The 23,103-nt window shown below is 41.8% G+C and overlaps 1 protein-coding gene and 1 non-coding gene across 2 annotated transcripts in view; one reads left to right on the forward strand and one right to left on the reverse strand.

The window, feature by feature from the left end:
- Positions 1 to 23,103, forward strand: part of PRTFDC1 (phosphoribosyl transferase domain containing 1) — a 101,417-nt gene that overhangs the window by 16,056 nt on the left and 62,258 nt on the right. The gene's annotated exons all lie outside the window — the stretch shown is intronic.
- Positions 2,666 to 2,803, reverse strand: LOC114816304. The gene has a single exon (XR_003764067.1). It is a non-coding gene; the product is annotated as a small nucleolar RNA SNORA7 (small nucleolar RNA).

A 23,103-nucleotide genomic window follows, 5' to 3' on the forward strand; every position in this document is an offset into this window, starting at 1 on the left:
TTGCAGAGAAAGATACTTGCCATGCTGGAAACATAAACACTGTAGAGAAATTAGCCATGTTGTTAAAGAGGTAAATGATAGCTAAGTATTGGTATAACCATGCTTGTGAATGAATGGGGAAGTTACCTCGAAGTTAATAGGTCTAAAAGTCCTTTTTTTTTCTTCCTCACTAGCATCAGTGGTATTTATTGAGTGCTACTGAGTGTAAAAACTGTTCAAAGATCTTGGGAGAGTACAATGGGAGGAAAACACAGTCTAATGGAGTGGACAGATGAAGAAAAGTTATTTATAATTAGTGGGAACAGGAGGAAGAAAAATAGAGCAGGAAATAGAACAAATGCTCCAGAATTAAATGGCTAAATCCCCTTCCTAACTTCTTATCACAGTTTTGTGTAGTCTGGTATTTTCTGTAGTGTGGTATTTTCTGAGGCTACAGGTAATTTTATCCTTTTCCCCCCACATTGATGTTGAAGACATGTTTAGTCTACTTGAAAATATTTTCATAAACCTCAAAGGGAAATTTAGTAAGACTATGCCATGTCCAGGATTATGTGTGTTGAGCCATTCTACATAATGCTTTGAAATTATTCAGTTGTTTGCTGTGACGGGAACACAATCTGATTAAAGCAAATATGACAGTAATATTGAAATATAGAAACCATTATCTTCTGTGTCTGTATGTACAGCGCTTAGAACAGTGCTTGGCACATAGTAAGCGCTTAACAAATACCGTCATTATTATTATTACTGCTCCCGAGTGTGTTGAGATTTTTTGTTTTCTCTTTTTCTTTGTGTTCTTTAAGCATCTGTGCCACTGTTGCAAGTTTTGCAGGGAGGATGAGGAAATTTGGATTATCCAAATCACTAGTATAGCAAAAAGAAAAACCAAGATGTAGTCTCACTAATGGTCTGTTTATTTGGAGGGTTTATGATTCTGCGTCAGTCGTCAATCATCAGTCGTCAGCCGGAATTACTGGGAGCCTGGAAATGCGTTAATCTAATGCAATTCAAGGGTAGGACATAGTTTGCTCTCAGTTCCTTTTATATCTTAAAAATTATCAATTTTTTATTAATATCTTATTTTTTGTCATTTGAACTTGCAATTTTTGTGCATCTTTTTCAGATATTTTTATTGAACCATAAAGTTTAATCCACTTTGTGGGAAACATGTTGAAAGGAGCAGTAAAAACCTGGAACGTTGGTAGCGATGTTAAAGGGATTGCAAAATTATAGGCAGCTGAGTTGAGACATATCAGTGGTAAAAGTATAATAGAAAGAGTGATTTGGATGCCTCAGGGTTTCAATTATCTTTTATACACATGCGATTCCCATGAAACCTAGGAACTCTATGCACAGCCCATGTTTTATTAATTAGGCCTAAATGACTTCTAATTTTCCATGTTATCTTATTTAAAGGTCTGCAGGCAACAAAGTCTTTTTCTTCATTTAGTGATTATTTGTACAGTTTTTATCACCTTAATGTAGCCCCAGATTATAAAAACTAAGCACCAAAGTGTTTAATTGTGGTTGATGTCAATATAAAATTTACATATCTGCTCCATATGGACTACTAAAATACTTCTTCTCTGGCAACACAAGAAGGTACTTTGGGAGAGAAATATGCCGGTGCTTTCAGCTGGGGAAGAAATGCCCAAATAGAGTGGATGAGGAGAATCCTGGGAAAATATTTTCTTTTAATTCTTTGGTTTAGTTTCAGAACACCCAAGAAAGTCCAAGAAAACCTCGTTAGTTTATTGTGCTAAGATGATGATATTTATACGTGATTTAAATGTGTAGGCGAGAAATAAGCACATGTTCATGTGCCCAGGACCCAGAGGAAATCAGGCAGTGAATTTAATGACATCCAGACAGTGTGTCAACTCTGCCTTTTCTTTCTGTTCTTTTTTGTTTGGGTTTAATGTGAATCTGTGTTTGTTGTGGAACTTGTGAACTCAAATGCTGTAGGCAGATGTTCTTTTAACCTAAGGATGTGTGGCGAGGTTTTGGGAGCATGGGCTGACTAAGGATGGAGGTGACAATACTAGAGACAAAGCCCCTGCAAATTTGGTGAGTTGAATGACATTTTTGCAGACTGTAATGATTTTTGAAAACTATTTACAAGATCAAAGATCCGTTTCTGAGTATGTGCTTGGAAAACCCAATACTGAGGAAAACCCATGCTGTAGAGTTCCAATACTGCATACGGTCAATCGATCAATCAACCAGTGGCATTTATTGAGTGCTTACTGTTTGCAGAGTTCTGCCTGAAGTGCTTGGGAGTGTATAATTCATGAGAGTTGGTAGACATGATCCCTGACCTCAAAGAGGTTACTTTCTAGTCAGGGAACTAACAAATTTCTTTTGACACTGTGCCACGCTGTGTCAAAGGGGCATGTTACTGGATGAATGTCAGCAATAATAATAGTCTTGTCTTGTCTTATGCTGATGAGTCATTTCTGTCCTGTAGCGACTCCATGGACTCATCTTTCCCAGAAAGCCCCACTCTCCATCTGCAATCGTTCTGGGAAAGATGTAGTGTACCCGTAGAGTTTTCTTGGTAAAAAATTTGGAAGCGGTTTACCACTGCCTTCTTCTGCACAGTAAACTAGAGTCTCCACCCTCGACTCTCTCCCGTGCCGCTGCTGCCCAACATGGGTGAGTTTTGGCTTGTAGCAGATTGTCTTCCACTCACTAGCCACTGCTCAGGCTAGACATGGAATGGATAGGCCTCTGCTTGACTCTCCCTCCTGTAGCCGAGACTGGAAGAGTATTGGAAACTCTCCAGGAGCGATCCTGAGAAGGGGAATGATGATAGTAGTCTTTGTTAAATGCTTACTATGCGCCAAGCATTGTGATAAGTGTAGGGGTAGGTACGCGCTAATCAGTCCCTGTCCCACCCAGGGCTCACAGTCTAAGGAAAAGAGAGAAACAGCTATTTAATCCTCATTTTATAGTTGAAGAAATTGAGGGGCCAGAGAAGTCAAGTGATTTTGTTCAAGGTCACCCAGCGAACAATAATAATAATTGTGGTATTTATTAAGTACTTATTACATGCTCTGTACTATGTACTAAGAGTTGGGATAGATACAAGATACTCATGTCAGACACAGTCCATGCCCCATATGGGGTCTCAAAATCTAAGTAGGAAGGAGAACAGGTATTGAATCCCCATTTTACAGATGAAGAAACTGAGGCCCAGAGAAGTGCCCATAGTCACATAGCGGGGTTGGGACAGTTACCCCAGCACCACATTGAGCGATCACTGCAGGTCACCAAAACCACCTCGGGCAATATCGAGCGATGAGATGGGATCGCAACCAATGTGGTGCCAGGGTACAGAGCTGAGCGATACTTGCCACACCCCATTTTCCCTGGGTGGGGCAGAAGAGGACAGGAAATGGCAGAAGGGTACTCAAGCAGTGCTACACTGTGAGCTGAAATGGGGTAACCAGACTGTAAACTCGTCACGGCTGAGGAACGCGTCCGCCCTCTCCATCGTATCGTCCTCTCCCAAGTGCTTAGGACGATGCTCGGCACATAGTAAGCGCTCAAGAAATGCCACTGATGATGCTAGGGAAGAAATGCTTTGAGGCACCATAAAGTGAAACCCCGATGTGGAACAACGGTGGTCAGGCGATGACAGTAGCAGAATAAATAAAATTAATTGTGGTATTTGTTAAGTGCTTACTATGTGCAAAGCACTGTTCTAAGCGCTGGGGGATACAAGATGATCAGGTTGTCCCACGTGGGGCTCACAGTTTTAATCCCCATTTGACAGATGAGGTAACTGAGGCACAGAGAGGTTAAGTGACTTGCCCAAGGTCACACAGCTGACTAGCGGTGGAGCCGGGATTAGAACCCGTGACCTCTGACTCCCTAGCCCACGCTCTTTCCACTGAGCCACGCTGCTTCTCAAGCAGAAGATGGGTCAGTCTGGAGTGCAGAATTCAGAAAGAGGAACACGGGCTTGGAGGTTCCAAGAGGATCGTGACACTAAGGGGGGGAACGTAAACAGCATCAGGCCCTGTGGGAAATGATGCAACAGTGCCGCAAGGGTCACTGTCACTGATGTGGAAGGGGTTGCCAGACAAGCGTTGATCTCGGCGGCCCCACCTCCACCCTCTGATAAAGTATTCTGATCAGGACTCTCTCTGTGCACCTCAAGGACAGCTAGCCCATGCGTTCTCTGTGTGCCTCTCTTTTTTTCCTTCTGTAATATAAAGGTGGTGTATTTTTGGTGAAACTGCATCTACCAAAGTAGCAACTCCACAAAGAGCAGTGACAACTTGGCAAGCTCCAAAAAAGATTGTAAACACCTTGAAGGACTGAACTTTTTTGTACTCTCCCAAGCTCTTAGTATAATGTTCTGCACACACTAAGAACACAATAAATACCATTGATTGATTGACCTGGGGGCTCCGGGTTCCGGTTGCTACGTTTTAGTCACCAGGAAAAGCCCACTATAGCATTTAATTTTCTGTGGAACTCTTTTAGTTTAGAGTTCTTAGCCACCTCCTCATCTACTGACCCTAAAGCCTCCCAATAGTTGTTAGGAAAGAATGGAGGAAGTGCTAAGTGTTTAAGGTTTTTCTAAATACCCACATGGCAAATTGTACCTTCAAGCAATAAATCTATTTATTACAATTGTCCCTGCGCTGTTTTGCATTATGGTAGACTTAATTTAACAGTCTGAAATGCATGTAATTAAACATTTAGAAAGTTTAATTTAGGAACATTTTGAAGTTTCTCATGTTAACAGTCTACCCACTCTTACTCTGAAAAGAGAGTTTGCACTTTAGTTGACATTTTTGGGCTTTGCCAGAACAGCAGAGGAATTTGAAAAGGCATGTTAACTATATTATTTGGAATGCAGTATGATTGAGCAAATGGGTTATTACATTCTTTATTCTCTCCTTTCCAGTAGAAGTGCGTAATGTATATTTCATTTCCATTATCTTTAAACTCCTGAATGATTTTGTTAGATCCCAGAATTTACCGACTGACACAAATTCACCCTTATGAAACTCCCAATTTAAATCTGTTTCATAGTCCTTATGGCAAACTCAAATACCCGAGTGAAGAGATTTAGGGACTACTCACAAAGTCTGCTTATGAAATAAAAATGATAATAATTATGGTATTTGTTTAGCGCTTACTATGTGCCAGGCACTTAGAACAGTGGGATAGATACAAGCACTTAGTAATAATAATGTTGGTATTTGTTAAGCGCTTACTATGTGCAGAGCACTGTTCTAAGCGCTGGGGTAGATACAGGGTAATCAGGTCGTCCCACGTGAGGCTCACAGTTAATCCCCATTTTACAGATGAGGTAACTGAGAGACAGAGAAGTTAAGTGACTTGCCCACAGTCACACAGCTGACTAGTGGCAGAGCCGGGAGTCGAACCCATGACCTCCGACTCCGAAGCCCAGGCTCTTTCCACTGAGCCACGCTGCTTCCCCAATTTAGAACAGCACTGGGGTAGATACAAGGTAATCAGGTTGTCCCTCGTGGGGCTCACATCCCCCGTTTTACAGATGAGGTAACTGAGGCACAGAGAAGTTAAGTGGCTTGCCCAAGGTCACACAGCAGACAAGTGGGGGAGCCGGGATTAGAACCCACGTCCTCTGACTCCCAAGCCCGCTCGCTTTCCACTAAGCCATGCTGCTTCACCAACCCTTCAGAATTGACTGTATTATTGCAGCAAGGATGTTGATTGACTTTTCAGAAATGACAATCTTTACGACCAATTAGCATCCTTCCTCTTCCCAAGGGGGAGACAACTGACACAGGGAAGCTCTAGGAATGTTGGGAGGGGCTCCCACTTGGGCCTGCTCTTTCACTGGTCCTCCAGAATTTGCCCAACGTCACAGAGCAGTCTCAGGTGGAGCTGGGATTAGAACCCAGTTCTTCTGACTCCCAGGCCACACTCCTTCTCCTACTTAGACTGTTAGCCCTATTTGGACAGGAACGGAGTCCAACCTGATTATCTTCCCCAGTGCTTAGTACATTCTTTCACATTTGTTATTATTATTATTGGTATTATTAGCATTTTATTGGGAGGGAAACCGTGGAGGGACCATGGGGAATGATGTAAAGAGAAGTCAGGCAAGTCCAAGAAGTTGTTTTATGTGTGAAGAAGCTCTGATTCGGTTTGCAGATTTTTATTTTTTATTTTTGGGAGAAAGAGGATGTGTTTCTGTGATCCAAATAAGAGACTGCTTTGAAAAGGGAATATTTTTGCACTATTAATAACTGAGGTGGAAGCAGCTGTTTGGATTGATGTGGTAGCACAGTGAACAAGACCACCTGCCTCTGTCAACCTCCTGGGAGAGGGATTGTTTTGCAAGGAAGACCTGAAAAGGGGTATGTCAGCTAGACAAGCCTGAGGGCCCTGGTTTTCTGGTTGTATTCAATGGCAAGTTTTGCTGACTTCTGTTAATCCCTTCTACTTAAAGCAGATCATAGCATGTGTAATGCTCAAGTACTGCCTCGCCCTAAGAGTGCTGAAGGCAGAACAGAACCCCGTCGCTACCTAAGAAGTCATTACTGTTAAGAAGTGTTTGAGCTTGATTGTCTTATTTGTGTCCTTCTCCTGAGCATTAAATATCCTGAAGATTAACTTTGCTGGCTGAGTTCTCATTGGTTCACATGGTATAAAGGACGTAGCATATGCATGGGAAATGATTTTGGATCTAGAAGCGCATTATGACTTTCTATTTTTACTTCAACAAAAACCCAAACGGACTGTTTTTCCACTAGAAATATTCACTTTCCCAATTGAGTGGATTTTTTTTTTTTAAATTCTATTACTAGGGACTGTGGCTTAAAATGATGTTGATTTACAGTTTTAATAAAATTCCTTGTTAGCATGGTTACAACGATAGGGTTTGACTAATTGGAATATAGCATTTGAGAGTATAAAGAGCTTCCCTCAAGGGCTACATAGTGCAGTGTTAGTTTGGACTTTGATTCAGATTTGTAGATCACATCACCATTTCACTAGTACAGAATTAATGCACTAGATCTTCACATAAATCAATACTGTCTCTAAAAGTCAAAATAAAATCCCACCAGCTACTGAATTCAAACAGTAATAATTATGAAAATCTGCCACATTAAGAGCTGAATCCAACTGAGAAATAATGATGCATCTTGAACACAGAATACTCTGTGGGCTACTTGAGCTCTTCTTTACATAAATTCTAATCCCTATTTAAATGTTAATATCCTTTATACTACCACCGAAAAATCACCTTTCCCTGTTTGGAGGCTCATAGCCAAACTCTGGCCACACTAGAGAAGTTGACTTGAACTAGTTATTGGTTAAGTAGTAATAATAATTGTTGTTATTAGCAGAGAATAAGGTTGGATTATCGGCAACTCCCCTGATTTCAACCTACCCGTCCACCCAGACATTATTCAGAAAGTATGTCCTGTTGGTTATTGTTATCTTTATGAGTGGGATAGTAAATTCTATCATAGTTGTTCAGAACTGTTTGTTAATTCTTTCAAAGAGAAGTAGAAAAAAAATTATGTGGTATGAACAAAACTGAAGGACAGAGAAGTTACGTGACTTTCCCCAGGTCACACAGCCCCCCAGCTGTTCTCTTCCAGAGTTGTCTCCCAGGATTCCATCCACAGGAACGCTTTCTTCTTCTGTAGCATAAGGAGGCCATTTCTAGAAGTCCAGTGGCCCAAAAGAGGTCTCCAGAATCAGTATTTCTCACACTTACCTCAGAACAATGAGGATTCTCCAGCTGAAGACATGGAGTACTTGGGCTGTCATTGTTCATATTTTGGTTTCCTCTTTTAGGGCCATGGAGATGTGTATTTATTTTCTGGGAGACACAGGGATAGCTAGAGTATTTATGAGCCAAAACAGAGACAGAAACCGGGGTCAGGTTCTAAGCTGAATCTGAGCACCCTGTTCTCCCACCTTTTCTGATGATAATAATAATAACAATTGTATTTGTTAAGCACTTACTATATGCCAAGCACTGTAGTAGGTACAGTATAAGTGGATCATACACAGTCCCTGTCCCAAACGGGGCTCGCTGCCTAAGGGCGGAAGAGAACAGGTGTTTTAATCCCCATTTGCAGATGAGGTTACTGAGGCACAGAGAAGTGAAGTGACTTGCTCAAGGTCACACAACAGGACAGTGGCAGAATCAAAGTTAGAATCCAAGGCCTCTGTGTCCCAGGCCCAAACTCTTTCCTCTAGGCCACGCTGCTTCACACTACTTTTAAAAGGGATTGTTTTATGAGCGTCAGAGATGATAGATTCCAGGTCAACATGTGACGTATGCTCTCAAGAGCAGTCAGGTAATTTTCAGGTGTTTTAACCAACACCTAAGGAGAAATGGATAAAAAGCAGGAACTTGGTAAATTGTGGAGGTTTGCATATGGCCTGAATTTATTTATTTTTTTATGCTTTTTGTTAAGCCCTTACTGTGTGCCGGGCACTGTAGTAAGTGCTGGGGTAGGTACAAGCTAATCAGGTTAGACACAGTCCAGGACCCATTTTGGACTCACAGTCTTAATCCCCATATTGCAGATTAAGCCCAGAGAAATAAAGTGACTCATCCAAGATCACACAGCAGGCCCGAGCTCTTTCCCTAGGCTGTGCTACCTCCAAAATTTTCCAAAATTAACTCCTTTGTTCCAGGCATGAAATTGGGATCATCCACTCAATACATGTGCAGTCAGAGGCAGAAGCAGCTAGTGGGCCTAGGAGTCACTGTGGGCCTAGGAGTCAGAAGGACCTGGGTTCTAATCCCAGCTCCACCACATATCTGCTGTGTGACCTTGGGCAAGTCACTTCAATTCTCTGGACCTCATTTATCTCCTCTGTAATAGGAGGATTGAGTGTGTGACCCCCATGTGGGACAAGGATTGTGTGTAACCTGATTAGCTTGAATCTATTCCCGTGCTTAGGACAGTGCTTGAAACACAGTAAGAACTTAACAAGTACCCAATGTTGCCAAATCACAGTGACCTGTTCCAGCTATAATCAGGCCTGTTTTTGAGTGCCAGGTTCTGCCTACCTGCTGAAGGGCCGCTCCAGCGAAGGTTTAGAGCAGGAAACATTTTGAGCTTCTGAGGGTCACAGGGTCAGGGCTGGTTATTGGTATCCTAGCTGTTCCTGTATGGGACTCTTAGGACTTTAGCAGTCCCAGCTCCCACATTTTCAATGAGGAGAGATTTGGGAGCAAAGGGTGGGCAGGCAGGAGATTTGTGGAACATTCTGAATTGAGTGCCAAAGTGATCTGGCAATCTCTCAGTTTTTGATAGAAAGGTACATCTTTCTGTCATTCAGAAAAGATTAAGTTGGTGCTTTCTATTGGAATAATGATTTCCACTTTGTCTATTAATGGATATTGCTTCAAAGATGGAAAAATAACTAGAGGAGTATATTATGGGAATTGATTATGTAGTTGTTTTATTTTCCTGCTTCTATTAAGTAGAGCATTTACTGGCATTAATAAAGATATATCTCCATGGTATGGTTTTAATGGTATTTAGTGAAACTTCATTATAAATGGCCCCATTCAGCTTTCATTTTTAAAGTCTTGGACAAAGGCCCAGAAAGCAATGTAGCCTTATGTAAAATTTTCCCACATCTAATGTTCAAAACACTTGGTCCATGGAAAACACTATAAAGGAGTTTCACTGTACTGCATAAACTATGAGGGCAAAGGTCATGGAATTTGTCACAATAGTTCTAGAATGGAATTTCCTTTTATGACATTGTTGCCTATTCACGTTAGAAATTAGATTACTTCTACTTAATATTTTTATTCTTGTTTTGTATTCAGAAAATTATTATGATAATTATTTTCTTTGCTTTTTAAGGTTTTTTAGCTAGGGTTGGGGGTGAGGGGCTCCCCTTTGAGCTCAGTGGAGGAGGGGGCAAAGCAAGGCTCCAGAGTGATGCTTCATCTACCTTTCCCCATTCCCCAAGTCTGGCTTCCTCTTCCCAGTTTTCCCAGCCTCTTTCCAAGATACTGAGGAAGCAGAAGGGAAGAGGGCATAGACTCCAGTCCCCTGCTCCAGGCTCAAAAAAGCAGGACGAGGTGAGTCTCTGGTGATTTAATTTAATTATGGAATTTATTAAGCACTTACTGTGTATGAGGCACTGTACTAAGACCTGGGTAGGATACAAGCAAATTGGGGTGGACACAGGCCCTGTCCCATGTGGGGATCACAATTTCCATTTTACACATGAGATAACTGAGGCATAGAGAAGTGAAGCCATGTACCCAAGGTCACACAGCTGATAAGTAGTGGAGCAGGGATTAGAGCCCATGACCTCTGATTCCCAAGCCTGGGCTATTTCCACTAAGCCATGCTTCTCCTGTGTTATCACTGTGTGATCATTGATTTGGGAGTATGTGAGTTTTTGAGATGTGTATAAGGTTGTATGTGTGGCCATTAGCATGTCTGTGAATAAACATTTCTCTGTGAGGGCCTAGCCAAGCATGTGTGCATGGGCATGTGCTTGTATATTACATAACCCAAATTAGGGCATGCACTAATGTAATAATAATAATGTTGGTATTTGTTAAGCGCTTACTATGTGCAGAGCACTGTTCTAAGCGCTGGGGTAGACACAGGGGAATCAGGTTGTCCCACGGGGGGCTCACAGTCTTCATCCTCATTTTACAGATGAGGTAACTGAGGCACAGAGAAGTTAAGTGACTTGCCCACAGTCACACAGCTGACAGGTGGCAGAGCTGGGATTCGAACTCATGAGCTCTGACTCCAAAGCCCAGGCTCTTTCCACTGAGCCACGTTGCTTCTCATGTGGCTTCTCATGTGTATCCCAGGTAAAGACTGGAAATCTGTCTTACAGAGCCCTAAGGCAGAAGCTTTGTGGTTGGTTAAAAAAAAAAAAAATCAGGCCATTCTACTTTATAAATACAGCTCCGTGAAAATCCCATGGTTCAAAGCTCAGAGCTGTGCTGCTAGTGACCTTGCTGTCTGATAATCCTGATCATCCTTTTTTTCATTCATGTAATTAAATTTTGAAGAATAGTCTTCATCTCTTGCAGTTGAGCTTCAATCAAATTGATCTTTCCTCTCTCCCCCCCCCCCAATTCCTTCCTTATCAGTGGTGATACAGTGATACTATTGGCAGCACACTAGTGAATTAAACTTGAAGAGAAATTTCTCACTAATATTGGTGTATGTCATGCAAGTCAAAAATACAGCAAGGCAGGTGAATAGAAAGCCCTGTGAACATTCTGCAAATTTAAAGGCAGTTTATTTTTTTAAAAAAAACAACCCTGAACTCACTGTGGCCGGGAGGAAAGAGCACGAGGCCAAGAGTCAGAAAACCTGGGCTCTAATTCTGGCTCTGTCACTTGCCTGTGGTATGACTTTGGGCAAGTCACTTAACTTCCCTGGGCTTTAATTTCCTCCTCTGTTAAATGGGGATTAAATTCCAATTTTACCTTCCCCTTACTGTGAGCCCCAATATGGTAAGAGCTGTGTCCAGCTTGATTAGCTCTTATCTACCCCAGCACTTAGTAAATAGTAAGTGCTAAACAAATACCACAGTTATTATTATTGACCAAATCTTTTTTGATTTCAGATTTTGTTTACCTAAGAGACTGAATTTTCTTAGGTCAGGATTATATATGTTATATATTATACCTATACCATATATATATATATACACACACACCTATACCTATACGCTATATAATAACGTATATATAGGGCTTGTCTTAAAGTTATTTTTATCTGTTATTTGCTATGTAGACATGTATTTATCTTTTGTATTCAAAGATGACAACACTGATAATGAGTTTCTATCCATGGAGTGGGAGTGGCTGTAAAGATTTGTGGGCAATTTCCAACCCATTCCACATTGTGTACAAAAACAAAAGCTTCTGCTGTATTGGTCCATTGACCACTGCAGCAGGTATTTCTGTTTCCGTCTCTTCTTCTTAGTAGCCCAGTCTTCCTGAAGCCTCCATTCAAGGAGCACAGTCCCTCTCTTAGTTGCCAAATGCCAGACTGATGTGCCTGCTTTCAGTTACCTGTTGAGTTCACTCGTCTACCCCATTATAGAGACTGGCTACACTGTCTTGAAAATGTTTGTTTTGCCATCCTGCTTTGCATGTGACCATTTAAGTTCATCATTCATCATTCCCTCAGGGTGCCGCTTGGAAAGAAAACGGAGCTTCAGAGGATCCTGGTGGTCCCTGGGATTGGCAGAAAGGAGGTGTGTCTTCTGAAAGCTTGTTAAAGCCTGCAGTAGCTTTCCAGATACAGTTTGGTTGGTCGTGAGGGAGAGGGTCCTAACTGTCATTACCTATACTAACAAATGGCTAAAGTTCCTTGGGACCTGATGATTTAAATAGGGTTTGGATGCTACATTCCATATGGATAATTCTTTGACCACTCGAGGCGTACAGATCAGGAAACTGAGGCACAGAGAGGTTACATGACTTGCCATGTATCACACAGCGGATACATGGTGGAGTCAGGATTAGAACCCAGGTCCTCTAACTTCCAGGCCGTAGAAGTAGTAATAGTAGTAAAATGGCATGGTCTAATGGATATAGCACAGATTTGGAAGTCAGAAAGTCATGGATTCTAATCCCAGCTCCGCCTGTTATCTCCTCTGTGACCTTGGGCAAGTCACTTAATGTTAATTTGGTATTTGTTAAGCGCTTACTATGTGCAAAGCACTGTTCTAAGCGCTGGGGTAGACACAGGGAAATCAGGTTGTCCCACGTGGGGCTCACAGTCTTCATCCCCATTTTACAGATGAGGAACTGAGGCACAGAGAAGTTAAGTGACTTGCCCACAGTCACACAGCTGACAAGTGGCAGAGTTGGGATTTGAACTCATGACCTCTGACTTCAAAGCCCGTGCTCTTTCCACTGAGCCACGCTGTTCACTTCTCTGGGCCTCAATTGCCTCATCTGTAAAATGGGGATTAAAAATGTGAGCCCCACGTGGGACGACCTGATCACCTTGTATCCCCCCAGTGTTTAGAACAGTGCTATGCACATAGTAAGTGCTTAACAAATACCACCATTATTATTCTCTGCCTCAGTTACCTGATCTGCAAAGTGGGAATTAAGACTGTGAGCCCCATGTGGGACAGGGACTGTGTCCAACTTGATTTGCTTGCGTTCCCCCCAGTGCTTAGTAGAGTGTCTGGCACATAGTAAGCGCTTAACAATTACCATTATTATTATTAGTTTTTATTTAGCACTCACTATGTACAATCACTGTACTAGTAAGCAGTTGGGAAATCATAACAGAAGCACATGATATATTCCTTGCCCACCGAGAGCTTGCACTCTCAGGCAAGACAGACTTAAAAAATATTTACAAGTAGATAAATCAGAGTAAATAATGAACTGTTCAGTTGATTCTGCATAGACACCCACACTTATAAGTGCAGAGAAGGGCAGAAATCAATATGATTTGGCTCTGAGCGTCAGAGGACCTGGGTTTTAATCCTGCCTCTGCCACTGGCCTGCTGTGTGATCAAGGGCCACATAATTTCTCTGGGCCACAGTTTTCTAGTCTATAAAGTAGGGATTAAATTCCTGTTATACGTCTTTCTTAAACTGTGAGCCCTCTTGTTTGTACCCCTGCATTCAATAGAGTGCTTAGCACATAGTAAATGCTCAGCAAGTGCCACAGTTATTATTTCAAGATTTAAATAAGTTTTTGTGAGTTACCACAGCCCTGTTTCTGAATTTTAATGTGCCTATTTTGCATGTATTCTGTATTCACACTATAGTAGTATTCATTCATTTGCTGATGTAATTCCCAATTGAGGGTGAAATGCTGTGCTACAGTCTTCGCTACTGTGTTGGGCTGATAGAAACTGTCCTCAGCAGACAAGGTAGAGTGTCCTCCAATTATCTGTTCTGCAGCGAGCAGGCAATTATTTTGGGTGGAGGGCACATTCATATCTTTGAGGTGGGAGGAATGCTGCACACGGAGTCCTCTGAGCCTTCAGGGTGAGACCTGGGAAAGGGAGGGTGTTGTTTAAATGAGGGAAGTGCAGCTGTTTTTACCCGTGGTGGCTTCTAGCCTGGCCCTGAGCCAGCCGTGATAAAGCCAGTCATCCCCACGTGCTGCTGTTCTCCGAGTCAGTCAGTCTTTTTATTGAGCACTTACTGTGCAAATCACTATACTAGGTGCTTGGGAGAGAGTACGATATAGCAATAAACAGCTCAGTCCTTGCCCACAAGAAGCTTACGTCACATGCCTGGGTGCCCCAACTAGCTCGGAGGAGCCAGTTTCCAACCAGCCCATGGGCCATATTTGACCGCCCTCTTTCTCCCTCATTCCCATCCAGCACCAAGGGAGTTTTCCCAAGATTTTTCACAATGACTCTGCCTAAGCACTTAGTACTGTGCTCTGCACTCAATAAGTGCTCAATAAATATCGTTGATTGATTGCTATGCATTCCCTTAGGATCCAGTGCTCTTACAGATATTAAATGTGCTTCAGAATCACAGTTCCAGGGTAAATCATACATTCCTCAGGTGCTTAAAGAAGAAGCAACCTCCATACCAAATTAACCAAATACCAAGTCCATAATTCTTACAACCATTTCATAATGACATCTTGCCAATAGATATCTTTCTAGAGACAGGCACAGGAAAAAAGGACTTCCTGTTTAAATTCAGCTTTTAAACAAATTTAATTTACATAAAATATCTATCCCGAGGCTTTGTAAACAACACTTACTCTAATTATTTGTTTTTTGAAGCTCTAAAAATAAACATTAAAATGTCAGCAACTTAAATCTAAATTAACTAGCCTGAAAAATGTTACACAGGCATGTTTCCCTAATTTATTCAGTTCAGAGGAAGAATGGAAAATAATATCCACCCAAGAGATTATTTTTGTATTACCTATCTTTGATACTTTTGTAATTATCACATGGACGCACAAACACAAGTGTTCTATCTCTCTGACTTTGCCTCTTCCCCCTACCTATTTCCCTCCAGCGTTGCAGGTTAGGATTCGGAGAAATGATTGAGGTTTTGATTTTCTGTGGTCTTGCCAGAGCAACAGGCTAGGTCTATGCTTAGAGTTCTTTACTGATTTATGCTATCCCCCAAATGGAAATAATTGTGTACCCTTACACCAGTGCCTCAGAGAGCAAGTTTACAATGGATTTGAAAGACTCTGCCCCCACATTTTCATTCTGGTTTGTTTTTATGGCAGTTTACTTGTGTTTATCTGCTCCAGGTAAAGACGGGGGTCCTCTTACTGAAGTGATATGGGGAGTAGTAGAAGGAAGTGGGCTGGGATAGAAGAGAAAGCTGTGACCTGTGAGAGTTGGATGGACACAGTGCAGGTTTGGTAAACTGAAAAAAAAGTCTGGGTGATTGAAGCCTCTGAACCAATGTCTCTGTCCCCATTTAGATTGGAAGCTCCTTGTAGGCAGGGATCATGGCTAGCAACTCTATTATACTGTACCCTCCAAAGCTCTCAGTGTGGTGTTCTGTACACAGTAAGCACTCATTAAATAACATTGATTGATTGTTCCTTTTCTGTTGTTTTCCTCGCCATAAAAGCCTATGGGCCAGTCCTTCCACAGAGACACGGATGCTACTCCTAGCGAGGCACCCCAGCCCATGGTGTCTGCACCTAAGAAAGGCAAGAAAGCTGGCAGCATTGAGCACCTCATAGAACCAGAGTTCAAGTTAATGGTTATTACTGAGTACCTACTGTGTGCAGTGGACTTTATTAAGCACTTGATTTAGGGTTATTATCATTGTTGTGGAAGTTGTTAAGCGCTTCCTATATGTCAAAAACTGTTCTAAGTGCTGGGGTAGATATAAGTTAATTAGGTTGGACCCAGGCCCTGTCCCAACATGGGGTAGCTCACAGTCTAAGGGGGAATCAGGCACAGAACCCCCATTTTGCAGATAAGGAAACTGAGGGCCAGAGAAGCTATGTGACTTGCTGAAGGTCACACAGCAGACAACTGGAGGACTGGGATTAGAACTCAGGTCCTCTGACTCCCAGACCTGTGCTCTTTCCGCTAGGCCACACTTTTCTTCAACTCAATCACTGGTTTTTATTGAGTACTTTTTCTCTGCAGAGCACTGAACTAAGTGCTTGGGAGAGTACAATATAACAGAGTTGGTAGACACATTCCTTGCAAACAACAAGCTAAAAGTCTCAGTTACTACTCTAACGCGGTAAGGAACAGCAGTATCCCACCCTGTGTGATGAAAAACCGGTTCAGAGCCCTCCACTGTGATAGAATTTGCTTTTTGCCCTTTCCATAGCATAAGCTCATAGCAGTGGAACATGGACCTAAATGTGGGCAACCTGCCCTTTTATAAACAGGTCAGTTACATATGAAATCAGAATCAATCTCAGTTAAATTCCATAAGTAAATGAACCATCTCCCCTTCATCCACCAATGACTACTTCCTGCTACTCTGTAACAGGATCAGGGACTTTACTTTGTGGTGATACATTTGAAAGATAGTAACATTTGGTTTGTCTCTGTCATATGTTACTGTTTTGCACGGAGGTTTCTGATCTTTGAAAGGGGGTTTTGCTTGTTTATTTTTTCAAACTGAAATACATGTGTTAAGTGTGGCATCTAGCTGGTAGCCTGTTGTAATGACTAGTTCAGTGAATAGACTTTAGAGTGCTAGAAAACAGTGTGGTTTCGGAATGTTTCATTAGATTGCTACACAATAGATAAATTACAGTTTCCCATAACACGAGTTTGCCCTCACTCCCTCAAAACTGACAGTTTTATGAAAGCTTTGAAGCTGCTTGCCAGTGGTAGTAGCCAATTCAGCCTGAATCCTCTGAAAGAATGGGTCTAAGGGCAGCCATGACCAGCTCTTAGTAGTAAACTCTTATTCTGTACATTTCATCTCAAAGCCCTTTTGCTCTCACGGGCTCTATAGGGATCACTTTACCCATGATGGAATGAAACAGGGTAGCTGTTTAATCTTCCACCATTTAACCAGCTCCAAATAGCCCAGACGGAAAGAGGAGGGAATACTTAATCCCGCTCACACTGGAAGAATTTAGGGAACAATTATGAGCAATTAGACCTTGGATTTTATAGCTCATTCCAAAGAACAGTTCCAACAGTCTGCTTGCCCCATATCCATCAGTGCCCAGGCTCAACTTAGTTAATAAACTAGTAATGAGCAACTGGTTTATTAGTGACTCAGAATATTGAAATATCATTACCCTTTCCTGAGGTAACTGAATGTTTCTTGTTAACTCTCTCAGCCAGATTCTGAGTAACCACAGGCTTCCCGGGGCTAAAAATGAAACTAGGAACAATCTTTCACATATCAGAAGCTTTGGGTTTTAAAAAAAATGATTAAAATCTTAAAAAAGGTGCTGGAACACTGAAAGCTACAATAGGCAGAATCCTTCCCTGACCAGCGAACAGATGAGATCTCAATGTTCATTTTCTATGGATTTATAACACTTTGCCCCATTTTTATCCTCTAGAGAAGTTGGAATCATATTATTCCTTTCTGTGTTATATCACCCATCTTATAAGAAGTTCAAAATGGTTGGCCTTAGTTAATTTACACTCAACGTATTCTGTAACTATGGACTAAGTAAGCCAGCTGGATTGGAAATAGTTTTCCATCTTCTTCTTTACATGGGGCAATTACTGTGACCTTTTCTTCCTATTCATTTACCGACTGGTAACTAGTGTCTGGGTGAAGGAGTTGTTAGCATTGTTGGGATGCTTGGGTGGATACTATGGGAATTCTGGTAAAGGAGCTCAATAAGGAGAAGCACTGGGGTCCTAAAGAGAGGAAAATCCAGGGAAGGAGCCTTCAATTCTGGGATACTGCCTTCTCACAAAAATTTGTCTAATATTTAAACGCTTTCCCAATGAAGGGGAGGACGTGGCAGAAGCAGAAATTGGATGCTCCAAAGGCCACCACACCACAGAGAAAAATAACTGTTTTGTTGTCGAGCGAAATTGTATGTTGGCTGTGCCATTGGAATGGTCGTGGTTTGGTTGGCCATCAAGATTTAACACTCAGGGAGCTAGAGAAGAGATTGAGTTTAAATAGGTGGTGTCTACAATGCCTTCTATTGTTTGTAATGCTTATGTGCTGACTATTCTTTTCCTATTCCAAATTGGTGAAGTAACTCTGGTCTCAGAAAGCGATTTTTAGTGCCGTTAATTCTGAATTAGCAGGTAAGCATTCACTCACTGATAAGCTTTTTTATTCGTTTCTACTTATTCTGTTGTAAGTCCTCCAAGCACTTAGGACTGGGCTGTGCATAGGGTAAGTACTCAGGAAATATAGATTGATTATTCACCGCTTTTTTTTCCAATTATCTCTCTCTCCAAGGAGAAACTGGAAAATCTTGAAGGAAACTTCACATCAATAAGTCCCGTTTTATAGTTCTTTTTTAAGGTATTGCCTCCTTCATTTTTAATGGGTCTCAACAAATGTTAGCCCAGTTTATCAGTTCAATCCAAATCCTGGAAAAGCAGCTTGGCATAGTGGATAGAACACGGGCCTGGGAGTCAGAAGGTCATGGGTTCTAATCCCAGCTCTGCCACTTGTCTGCTGTGTGTCTCTGGAAAGTCACTTCACTTCTCTGGGCCTCAGTTAATTCATCTATAAAATGGGGATTAAGAACATGAGCCCCATGCGGGACAAGGACTGTGTCTAACCCTATTTGCTTGTATCCACTCCAGGCTTAGTATAGTGCCTGGCATAAAGTAAGCACTTAACAGATACCATAATTATTAAATAGTCTTGTCCAATGATCACTGACACTGTGTGAATAAGCTGTTTTTGTCTTAACAGCTTGGTTGTTTGTTTAAATTTGTTCAATGAGTATCGCAAAACTCTCTGCCTCTTGCTATGTTTGCAAATAATACATAGGAATATTTGATTGTCATTGGTGAATAGACAAGCGTGTTTATTGAAGTGTATTGATTGAGTCCTGGTTGCTAACCGGGATTATTCTTCCTTACTCTTCGCATTTTGTTCATAAACTATGAGGCCCTTGAGGGACAGGGACCTGGCCTAATTCTCAGTGTTTTGCAAACAGGAGGTGCTTAAAAATTCTATTACTACTACTATGACATTCATCCAATTGGGCTTGATTTTTATAATTTACCTCGTCTTAATTTAATAATCATCCACTGGTTATTCTTCGTCATAATTTGTAATCATCTAGAAGCAGTGTGGCCTAGAGGAAAGAGCAAGGGCATGGGAGTAAGAAGACCCGGGTTCTGATCCCACCTCAGCCACATATCTGATGTGTGACTTTGGGCAAGGCACTTCACTTCTGTGTGTCTCAGTTTCCTCATCCGTAAAATGGGGATTAAATCCTACTTCCTCCTGCTTAGACTCTGAGCCCCAAGTGGGACAGGAATTGTGTCCAACCTGATTTATTTGTATATTCTCTAGTGCTTAGTAGTAAGAGTTCAACAAGTACCGCAAGTATTATAATTATCTAGATTGGGGGTCTATAACCTTTTCATGCAGAAGAGCCTTATTAAATGAAAGCTTTCAATATCTGATGTGCAAAGAGCCAATCCTAAAATGTAAACAGAAGAGGTAAGGAGAGGATAAGAGGAGAGAAAAAGGGGAGGGGAGGGAAAAGTGAGAGAGAAAGAGGGGAGGGGAGAGGGAGAAACTGAGAGAGAGCAAACTTGCTCCAGAGAAGGGAGGAAGGTGAGTGCCAGAGTGGTAAAGCACTTAATTTAGGATTTTTATTATTATTATTGTAGAACTTGAGAAGTGTTTACTGTGTGTCAAGCACTGTTCTAAGTGCTGGGTAGATACAATTTAATTAGGTTGGATACAGTTCCTGTCCCACATTTGGGGGCTCACAGTCCAAGAGGGGAGAACAGGCATTGAATCCCCATTTTACAAATAAGGAAACTGAGGCCCAGAGAAGCTAAGCAACTTGCCCAAGGTCACACAGCAGGCAACTGGAGGGCCTGGGATTAGAACTCAGGTCCTCTGACTTCCAGGCCTATGCTCTTTCCACTAGGCCACACTTTTCCTCCACTCAATCACTGGTTTTTATTGAGTGCTGTCTGTGTGCAGAGCACTATATTAAGCACTTGGGAGAATATAATACAACAGAATTGGTAGATATAGTCCGTGCCCATAAAGAGGCTAAAAACCAGTCAATCAATCCATGGTATTTATTGAACACTTATCCTGTGCAGAGCACTCTACTACGCACTTTTGAGAGTACTGCTACTGAAGGAGCAGTATTTGGGTGTCCAGATGGGACCTGGCAGCTGTAGCTCTTCACCCTGCCCATCCACCCAACATGTCACTGTACGCTCGGTGCCACGTAATAATAATAATAATAATGTTGGTATTTGTTAAGCACTTACTACATGCCGACCACTGTTCTAAGCACTGGGGTAGATACAGGGTAATCAGGTTGTCCCACGTGAGGCTCACAGTTAATCCCCATTTTACAGATGAGGTAATTGAGGCACAGAGAAGTTAAGTGACTTGCCCACAGTCACACAGCTGACAAGTAGCAGAGCTGGGAATCGAACCCATGACCTCTGACTCCGAAGCCCAGGCTCTTTCCACTGAGCCACGCTGCCCTGTTTGGTTCGGAGTCTGCAGAAATAGCAGGATCAGCACTGTGGCCCTTCCCACTCTGAATGTTTCTATGTTTCGAGAAGCAGTGTGGCATAGTGGATAACTGTGCTGAGTTACCTCATCTGTTAAAAAATGGGGGTTAAGAGTATGAGCCCAACGTGGGACGGGCACTGTGTCCAATCTGATTAACTCGAATCTATCCCAGTGCTCAGAACAGTGCTTGGCACATAGTAAACACTTAAGTACCATAATTATTATTTTTACCCCAGGCAGCTCCAAACCTATCAGTAGGGGTGGAGCTGCAGCCCCTCCAAGATATCTCTGAAGGGTATGTTCTGCAGATGATGACAAGATTAGGAAAGGAAGAGTAAACAGAGCTATCAGAAAATCTCTAGAAAATTCAAATACCATGTCGTTCAAACTTAGGGTGCAAACCCACAGTGAGATATGTTTCTTAGTTTGGAAGCTTGCCTCCTAGATCCATTTCTTCCAGAAGTTCAGGGGAGCTTTCTTTTTTCAATCTATAACTGCTGTAACATTTTTCAAACTGCTTATGTTTTACCACAGTTTGATGTTGCATGGCACGTTTCAACACCAATTAGGGTTGGTTCAACTTTCCTTTTAGATAACAGTTCATGGACAGGATTTTAGTAAAATTGAACATGCTTTTGTATCAACACAGTTACTGTTAAAACAATTGACTGCTTGCTATAAATGGTATATTTGAACATGAGTAATGTCCTTAATGTACACTCTTGCCAGATGGTATCAGAAAAATGTGCTGTTTAGTGTTTAATGCTCCAGAAATAGTGAATAGTGCAGTGGTATCAGAAATCTCACTTATATGGCAAGGAATATTGCTTTTAGCCCTATATTCCCCACCAAAATATGCATAGGCTTTATGTTTATAGGCTGGAAAATGTAGTCACCCAAGAGCTGTTCATCTCTAGGAGTCTTATCCTATGTTGTTAAGAGATATAAGAGTTTTCTGAACCACCATGATCTAATCGACTGCAAAAAACCCCCACTGTTTTCCCATAGGTAATCTAAAGGTAATTGGAATGAGTAAGCAATTTATTTGGGTAATAGTGGAAAAATAACCCATGGTCAGATAGGTTAAGGTGATGTGTGAGAGAAACTCGTGTTGGTGAGTGGAGAAAAGGAGCAAAAGGTATGAGCCATTTAATCCTATCCATTGGTAAACTAGAAAATCATAGCTGAAAGACATTTAGTGGAGGAATTAGATGGATCATGAGGATACGTGGTAGTGTGTAGAGAAGTCCACACATTTTCAAAAGGGAGCTTTTTTTTTTTTTTAACTTTTCACGTTTCTAGAAATATCAAGTCAACACTTGAACTAGCCAGCAAAACCCTTTTTGGGGTAGAGTAGCATCATTTGAGCTCCCAGAGTAAGTAGCCTCAATTTTCTATCACTGGGCAGCAGCTGTACAATTTTTATACTCCAGCAAAAAAAAAAAGGTACTCTCATAAATGCAGTGAAGATAGCATTGTCTTCTGCATAGTTATTGTGGAAGGGCCAGATCTGGGGTATCGTTAGTTTCGAAGCAGTGAGGTTGCTGATGTAGTGTTTCATAAATACCTAAGAACCAAATGAAAACAATCTAGCACATTACTTCTGCCCCAACCAGTGATATGTACACAAAGTTGGGCTCTCTAACAGTGGCATAGGTTGATACTCTGATCCCATAATGCACAGTAGGCAGGGTGTACGCTGTTAGGTCTAGTCACGTGACCCTATTTTGTAGTGAACTGGAACTTCACATTCTGTCTACCCATTATGATATACAGGGCCTCAACACCATCCTTGACTTTCACTAAGGCAAATCAACCCTACCGCTAATAGTGTGGGAATTTTCTTAAGCATTATAATAACTTGCAAATCAACCCTAGTTCCCCGAATAAGTTATATGCGCCTTGATAATAATAATAACTGTGGTATTTGTTAAGCACTTACTATGTGCCAGGTACTGTACTAAGCGCTGGGGATTGGTTTGGACATTGTCCCTGTCTCACATGGGGATCACAGTCTTAATCTCCATTTTACAGATGAGGGAACCAAGGCACAGAGAAGTAAAGTGACTTGCCCAAGGTCACACAGCAGACAAGTGGTGGCGCTGGGATTAGAACCTAGATCCTCTGACTGCCAGACCCGGGCTCTATCCAGTAGGCCACAGAGAAAGCCTGCTTCCTTGCCTTTCCTTGAATGTCTACCAACTCTTTTTTATTGTACTCTCCCAAGTGCTTAGTTCAATGCTCTACATGCAGGAAGTGCTCAATAAATACCAATGAATCAATTGCATTTATTGAGCGCTTACTGTGTGCAGAGAACTGCAGTAAGCACTTGGGGCCATACAATATGAGTGCTGTTTTTATGGTATTTGTTAAGTGCTTACTATGTGCCGGGCGCTTTCTATCAGGGACATGGCCCTCACAGTCTTAATCCCCATTTTACAGATGAGGTAACTGAAGCGCAGAGAAGTGAAGTGATTTGC

Source organism: Ornithorhynchus anatinus, chromosome 13 (genome assembly GCF_004115215.2).
Source record: "Ornithorhynchus anatinus isolate Pmale09 chromosome 13, mOrnAna1.pri.v4, whole genome shotgun sequence".
In the NCBI taxonomy this organism is placed as follows: Eukaryota; Metazoa; Chordata; class Mammalia; order Monotremata; family Ornithorhynchidae; genus Ornithorhynchus; species Ornithorhynchus anatinus.